We start from the raw sequence: 8,612 nt of genomic DNA, 5'->3' as shown, positions 1-8,612 counted from the left end.
AATGACTAATAAAGATATAAATAACTATATTAGAAGGACATGGAAAATCATGTGACAGGAGGGCTATGAATAAATTGTATGTATAGGCAGCTTTGCAAATATAAAAGTGTTGGTACAAAATAAAGATGTATTATATATTCACTAATAATTGTTTATAATAAAATTAACCAAAAGTCAGATCATTCTTGCACTTAATCAAATATTTCCTAAAAATAACTTTTACACACACACACACACACGCACACACACACACATCATGATTATGTGTTGAACATTTCTGGAAGCATACTCAAGAGCATGTTAATTATGTGGTTCCACACCTCTGGGAGAGAGACTGGGTGTTGAGAAAAACTTTTCGCCTTTCCCCCATCTGCTGTACTGTTGGGATTATTATTATTATTTTTTTTTGCCAGGAACATGATTTTATTTTAATAATTTAAAAGCTGGCTAATTAAAAAGGATAGTCATTCAGTGAGCATACCCTGAAATACATACTATAGCCTACAGGCATGCATTGTACATATGCTTTTGCACTATGCTTTCAATTTCATTCTTGAGTTAGAGCCACTTTTTAGCTCAGGGGGATTTTTGCATTAATAATGTCATTGTAGGTTCCCAGAGGAACATGGGTCTTCAAAGGGAGAAGGGCTTTTTGCAACAGCAGGGCTTGTCAATCATGAAAAAGAGCTATATTTATGAACCTTTTCCTGTCATTTGTTGTATGTAAATGACACAACATGCTTTTAAAACTTTTTAAAATGGAAAAGTTCTAAAATACACAACAGTAGAGAGAATCCTATATAATAAAAGTGTAATATGCAAATTGACCCTAACGGTGGAACGACCAGAACCATCGCTTGACTAGTCAACATGAGGCACACTGACCACCTCTTGGTCTCTTTCCCTGGCAGGCAGGCTCCCATTGCCTGATGGCGAATGGGAACCGTGGGTGGGTGGCAGCAGGGGGCGGGGCTGGCTGCTGGCAGCCAGGGAAGATGGCCTTGTTCGCAGACCAGGCCTAGGGTCCATACCCGTGCATGAATTTTGTGCACCGGGCCTCTAGTAGTATAATAAACCCCATGTATCCATCAACCAGCTTCAGCAATGATCAATTCATGCCCAACCTTGTTTTGTTTATACTTCCACTTCTCTCCATCCCAACTGAATTATTTTGGAGCAAATCCAAATATCATATTTTTTAAATCCATAAATATTTCACTATGTATTTTCATAAGAACTTTAAAAAAACTATAATATTATCTCATCTAAAAATCCTTAGAAATTTCTTAATATTATTAAGTACCCAATTATTGTTAAAATTTCCCTGTTTGTATCATAAATGTGGGGGTCTTTTTTTTTTTTTTTACATTTGGCTTGTGTGACTGCCTTTTTACCCCTGCTCTATTTTTTTCTTACCCCTTGTTTGTTGAAGAAACCAGGTGATTTGTACCATAAGAGTTTTCCATAGTCTAAATTTTGTTGATTGCATCCCCTGTTATTGTTTAACATGTTTTCTGTCTCCTGTATTTCTTGTAAATTTGTAGTTAGATCTGGATGCTTAGTTAGAGCAAGTTTTTTTTTTTAAATATATTTTATTGATTTTTTACAGAGAGGAAGGGAGAGGGATAGAGAGTTAGAAACATCGATGAGAGAGAAACATCGATCAGCTGCCTCCTGCACACCTCCTACTGGGGATGTGCCCGCAACCCAGGTACATGCCCTTGACCGGAATCGAACCTGGGACCTTTCAGTCCGCAGGCTGACGCTCTATCCACTGAGCCAAACTGGTTCTGGCTAGAGCAAGTTCTTATTGTTTGGAAAAACAACTCCAAGAGATGTTGTGTTCTCCCTACTGCATCACATCAGAAGGCACATACTGCCTCGTTGTTTCTCTTTTTGTGATGTTAGCGTTGATCAGTAGTTTGGGGGCCATCAGCACAGCATATTGCAGTAGCCTTCTCACTGGTCTCCCCATTTGCCCTTGCTCCCACACTGTAAGGGATATTATCCACGGAGGGATTGAGCGGTGGGGTTGGCTGGGCAATTTTGCTGATCTTGCTGGGCTTAGCTGGCACATTTTCTGGGCTCAGCTAGGACTCACTCACTAGTTGTCTAATCTAGAATGGACTCTGGTGGGATGGCTCATCTTCTCCTGTGTTTCACCCTATAGCAGACTAGCCCAAGCATGTTCTCAGGGCAATTACAGGGGTCTAAGAGGCTTACATATTTGAAATCATTTGACTAATTAAAAAGATCGTTCTTTCCTAGCAAAGCAAATTCTTCATTAGACTTCCAATTAGTTTTCAGTATGAACATTCAATACAGATACAATATATGATAGAGCTGATGTTTCTGAAGCTCTGGCAATTAATTTTGTCTCTTATGTAATAGGATAAGGTTTATTAATAACATCTTCTAGTTCGTGTACTTAATACAGTTTTATAGACTTTCTGAAGTGATTAAAAGTCTTTATCATTTTGTTCTTGAGCTTGTCAGTTCAATCCACTAGAATTCTTTATTTCCTTTAATTTGTCTCATTGACTCTTTCACTTCCTGTACAATTCTTCTCTTTCTTTTGACAGCCAAGCAGATTTGCAGACAGTCCTGTTTTAGCTGTGCCAACCTATCTGTTCAGTTTATCTTTGGGAGATTCAGGAGAAACCTGTTGCAGTTAGTGTTTATCAGCTTTTGTGATATTTACCTAATAGACATGACTTTTAGGATATCAAGGTAGGCATTGACAGAGTAGACAGATAATAAAAATAGAGGGATGGTGTCAGGTCTGAGCCGCTCTGCCAGGGACTAGACCAGTGATGGCAAACCTTTTGAGCTCGCTGTGTCAGCATTTTGAAAAACCTTAACTTAACTCTGGTGCCATGTCACATATAGAAATTTTTTGATCTTTGCAACCATAGTAAAACAAAGATTTATATTTTTGATATTTATTTTATATATTTGAATGCCATTTAACAAAGAAAAATCAACCAAAAAAATGAGTTCGCGTGTCACCTCTGACACGCGTGTCATAGGTTCACCATCACAGGACTAGACCTCCTTAGACTCCAGGTATTTGATAGAGAAGACATGAGAAGTTGTGGATTTATAAGACAGTCTTTATTGTAGCTCAAGTAGCCAGTGCTAACAAGGAGCCTTTAGACCAAACAGTTCTTCAAAGCAAAGTCCCATACAGTAGCCATACACTGGCTAGGTAACAATACATCTTTCCTACAAAGTAGCAGTAGCCTCCAATATAGGAGCTATACAGGAGCCATCCTTAGAGCTACAGCCACACGAAGCAGCTGCCTCCAAGCCAAGCTAGCTAACTGCTGGTCAGTAACATACTTGAATACTAAATAGGCAAAAGAGGCTTCTTTCCAAATAGTGACCCCACTATTTTGGGTTATAGAAGGGCACTCTTGTGCAGTGTACGTACAGTAAGATAGCTGTGTCTTTCCTTTGGCACCTGCGTATACCAACTTAGTCTTGAACATCCTGATTGGCATTCCCATGCTCAGAGTGGCCTTGAACATCCAGCGCACTCTAGACAGGGCCCCCACAGATGGCAAACTCAGGGGCAGATAAATGGGATAGTCACTCTGGAATGATGCCTCTATGAGATGAATATTTTTTCCTCAATGTTAGAAGCAGCTCTGCCAAATCATTTCATTTCTTCAATAATTTCCAGCATTTTGGGTTTCTTGAAGTATACACACTATTTTTCCTTGACTTGACCAAATATGATACCATATATTTTATTTATTGTCTCATACCCTTCAAACTATTTAAAAACTGATTTTCTTAATAGTGGGGGGAAAAAAAAACTTGTGGCATACTTCAGAGTGCATTTTAACACTTGCTAATCCAAGTGAGTTCAGAGAATGTTAATTGCACACCCTAATGGGGGTCTGACACTGTGGAAAATGTTCTGTTCACTTCCTCTTATTTAATCCTCACTGCAGCCTGATTAGAAAGTATTGCTGTCTCCGTAATAGAAGAAGGAGATGAAATAGGAGAGATGCAAACTCTGCTTTAAAAATGTTCCAAAGTCCACATGTTAACACGCGGCACAGTAGTGGACCCCTGGCAAACACTGGCAGCAGCTGGGTTAGGCAGCTCCTTTTAAACAAAAGCCGGACTGTGCCCAAGTTGAGAAGCCAGTGGCGTAAACAGGAGCAAGCTCCGTGAGAAGTGCCAGAGGTCTGGAATGAAAGAACACTGTTCAGTGGGAGCCCCGTGGAAGCACTCACCATCGTGCCTGGGTTCACCAGTCATCTCCGCACATTCAGGCAGTAATTGCTATCATGGGGCATCGCCCTCTGGATAATGCGCAGCCAAAATACGATGTGCTCAGAAGTAAAATTAAAATTTTATATCTGTACTTTATAAATATGAGTGTTTCATAAATACCAGGCATTAAAACGATTTAGATTGCACGAAGCAGTCTGGGAACAGGAACGGTTTTATCAGATGGGTATCATAAAGCTCACTGACTGCCAAAGCAACAGTGCCAAAAAGGAATTAGGTACAGACCCCTTAGGGACGCTTCGGATAATGCCAACTTGAACTTTTCTTTCTTTCTATCCCCCCAACAAGGCATATTTGGGGAAATCTATGTATGTATCCTATTGTCTAAAGAACTTCAAAGGATGAAAGTGGACCACTGCAGAAACCTCAGAATACTGTCTTAAGAATACTTCAAATATTTCCAAAACACATCAGTATAAAACATCTGCAATGTAAATTAAATATGCCAATTGGGTTGCCAGTGAAGGCAAAGTTTAATATTCCCACATGTCATTACACAGTATCGATGATATGTTGGCTGAGTAGGGTATGCACATTTGTACAGCACAGTATTTTTTTTTCCAAAATGTAAATCTAGTCTCTGGAGATATAGCAATAGCAAGACTGAATAAATTGTCTGAAAAGTAAAATTCACATTTCTTTTTTTTTTATTGCTAGTTTAAAAGATGGGGGGAGGGAAAGAGCAAGAAAGCTAATTCCTCTAGTAAATGGTATTTTTTCTTATTGAGGTAGTACCCCCAAATTCTTAATAAGCACAGATAGGAAAGAAATGGTTTTAATTTTGGTATTGATTACTCCCATTCCAGAGCTTTAAGAGGATGCAATGGAAGCTACCTGTGCTCATTTACATGATAAACTCTCTTTTTGACTGTGTTCTAGCTTACCCCATTTTAAAGCTTCATACTTTTAAGACGATTGAATTCTATCTAGGATGTTCAAAACAAAATGAAGCATTTTAATTTTACAACATCAAAGAAGCCATACCTATATTATAAAAGCATTTTAGGGGACTTAGTCACTCATAGCATCCTTGCCCTTGTGGGAGTTGGGAGCAAGGCTAGAATAGTGGAGGCAGCTTCATTCTGGAATCTTTCTCCTACTTTACTCCATTTGGAATTGAGCTTCAGTGGTAATAACCATAAAGAACACTTTTAAGTGTAAAGTTATTTTGGTTAACCTAAAGGACAATTTTTATCCAGTCACTGTCTAGTTCAATTATTCAATAGATTTTGAACTAAAAATATTATTATTGAAAGCAGTAAGGGAAAATTGTCAAGTGTGTATGTCTTTTATATTGGTAATGTAACTAAGGTATCAGCCTCCAAATATTTTGACACTATGCAGAAACCTTCAGGGTAAGGGTCAGCAAGCCGAGTTTCTAGACTCTACTGCACTACATCAGTTGTACAACCTTGGAAAAATAATTTTGGCTCTTTGTAACTCTGTTTCTTCACTTTCAAAATAAGAAAGTTTGGTTGGACTAGTTTTCCTGACCTTCTTCACCTCCAGAGGACCTCATTTTAGCAGCTGTCCAGGGACTCCTAGTTAGGAACCTCCAATTAGCTTATGTAGTTAATTTGAGGACAAGAGCCCAATGCCTGCTAGGGGTTAGGCTGAGATCACAGAATTCCCAGTTTCCTTTCAACTCTAACAGTCCATGGTTCTATGACTTATTTGGTGCCTATGCTTCCATCATCACCAACAACAATGAGTTGTGGGGTGCCTATTATTTTACCATATTGGGCTCAGCAAGGAATCTTTTACCAATTTAAAAGATTCCTCTTCATTCTGGCTGGGAAGGTGGGTTAGACAGATAAAACTGAGGAAACAGGGTGATGTGTGCTAGGTGGGAATGATAACCTGAGGCCAGAGTGCTTAGGAAGCCCTTCACAAATGGCACTTGAGAGAGGTTAACAAAAGGAAGAGTGTGGACATTGGGGAAGAGGAGTGATCGGTCTTTCCAGGTGTGATAATGGAGTTGTCAGAAACGTGGGAGCAGAAATATTCAATGCCTGTCGGGGAATAATGAGTGGGTCAGTATATGGCTGAAAAGAATATTATTCTTTACTGAGTCTTTAATCCAAAATTGTGTATAGCAGCTTAGCTGTTATTTTAGCAAATGTGGTAGCTATTATTGCTATAGTTAGCCAGCCTGTGGTACATCAGGCTGTCCAACTGTTTACAATTACTTTTATTAACCCTAGGGAAATTATTGATGTGTCTCGAAATCTAACATTGACACAGTGGAACAATGGATAAATATTTATTGAGTCCATATAGTGTGCAAAGTCTTTATGGGCATAAAGTTGGATTGGAAAGGATTTTGCCCTAAGGGAGCAGACTAGTTGCTGTTTTAAAATGCCCTCAAGGGAAAAAAAACACAAAATAAAAAGCTAGATCACATAACCTAGCACTTAAAAAATAAACCTTTAAGTAACCTATACCTACAAAAATGGTTTTATTCATGCTCATGATGAGAACGATTCCCTTGACACACTGATGAGTCAAAACCTCTAGCTCTGGTCCAGGCCATATCTTTTTTTTTTTAAAAAAGTTTTTTTTTTTAATTGATGAGATTGAGATTGAGAGAGAGAGAGACTCATTTATTGTTCCACTTATCTATGCATTCAATGGTTGATTCTTGTATGTGCCCTGACCAGGGATCAAACCCACAACCATGGCCTATTGGGACAAGGATCTAACCAACTGAGCTACCCATCGAGGTCACTTCTTGCTCATATAAGTGCTAAGTCTATTTCCCTTATTTTTTCACTCTGCAAATCTCTACCTGGTGTCCCACAAGCATGCCAAACTTCAAGTGCTAATATAATAGAGAATCTGTCCCCAACATACCATCTCTCTCCCAAACAAAATAAAACAAAAGCAGAAACCACTTTTATCACAAAAAACAGCCACCAACAAAGCTCCAAACCAAACAAAACCAAACTTATCCTTTCTCTGGCAATTCCACCTTGGTGAATGGCACTACCTCCAATAACTTAGTCACCAGGTCAGAAATGTTGGGCCCAGGGAGAAGAGCATGATGAAATGGGGGAGGATTGTATACATGAAGGGGTAGAGATGAAGGACATCATGAGTCCAGGTGATGTATCTGTCTTAGTTGTATTTCAAGAGTACCTGATACCTAGTAATTGTCCAATAAATGTTTGTTATATTAAGTAGAAATTTTTCCCAAGAGTGGAAACAATTGCTTTATCAAAAGAGAGGAATAAATTAATACTTATCCTTTTGCTTTTTCTGGATAGCATAAAGTTTGGCCTATAGGTTCTTGAGCTGGTACTATTAGTACTTTGATTCAGTTTCAAGGGCTGAATAGACTTCTGGGACTCCTGCTTCAAAATCTAACCAGCATTTGTAATCTGACTTCTGAAGAAAATTGAATTCAGCGTTTCAAGCAGCCAATTTACAAAGATACGTTTGAAACACAACTTGTTTGTAAATTGGGGATTCTCTGTATTCTATATGATAAATGCTAAGTGAGTATTCAGATATGGGACACTGGAAGTGTACTAAAGAGGCCCCCCTGGGAGTGGAGGAGGTAGGGGAGGGAACTTTTCAAGGTGGAAGATTTATGCAAAACATTTAAGAATGGGCAGGAGTTTGGAAAGGCAGGGTATAAGAAGAAGGGCATTCTAAATGAGAGGAGAATGATGAATAGAAACAAGAATTAACAAACAGTACAGGAATGTAGTGAGTAAATGTCTAAGTTGTGTGGAGAAGTAGCAGAGATATGTAGAGAGCGTGTCACTGAATGAGCAGAATTTTAGGAAGATTAATCTTGCGGTTATCTGTGGCATGATGTGGAGTTGAGAAAGACTGGAAATGGGAAGATCAATTAAGAGTCTATTTCCTAAATTCTGGCATGAGAATATGGCTTGAACCAGAATGGTAGTGGATATATAAAGACTACGGAACAAGGTTATAGGAAATGAATGATATTTTATTATTTCAAAGAGCAGTAATTATATTCTAGACCTTCTGATTTATAACATAAACCACAATGAGATATTATCTAAAGTACATCCTTGTAAGGTTTTGTATTATTTTTCTTGAAGGTAGTTTTTGTGTATGTAAAAATCATATTAAACAAAATATAATTATACCGATAGAATTACCTATTGAATTTCTTTGTTATTAACGGACACTTCCACTTCTAGCAAAATTGTGGTTTAAATAACTTGAAAAACTCCCTCATCACAAAACACTTGGTAATCAGGTGGAATAAAACGTCCCCATACGCCAGAAGTGAAGAGTGGATTGAAAAGCAAAACAGTGCTGCGGAAGAG

Source organism: Myotis lucifugus, unplaced genomic scaffold (genome assembly GCF_000147115.1).
Source record: "Myotis lucifugus unplaced genomic scaffold, Myoluc2.0 scaffold_5, whole genome shotgun sequence".
Taxonomy (NCBI): Eukaryota; Metazoa; Chordata; class Mammalia; order Chiroptera; family Vespertilionidae; genus Myotis; species Myotis lucifugus.
Note: the sequence above shows the minus strand (reverse complement) of the source record.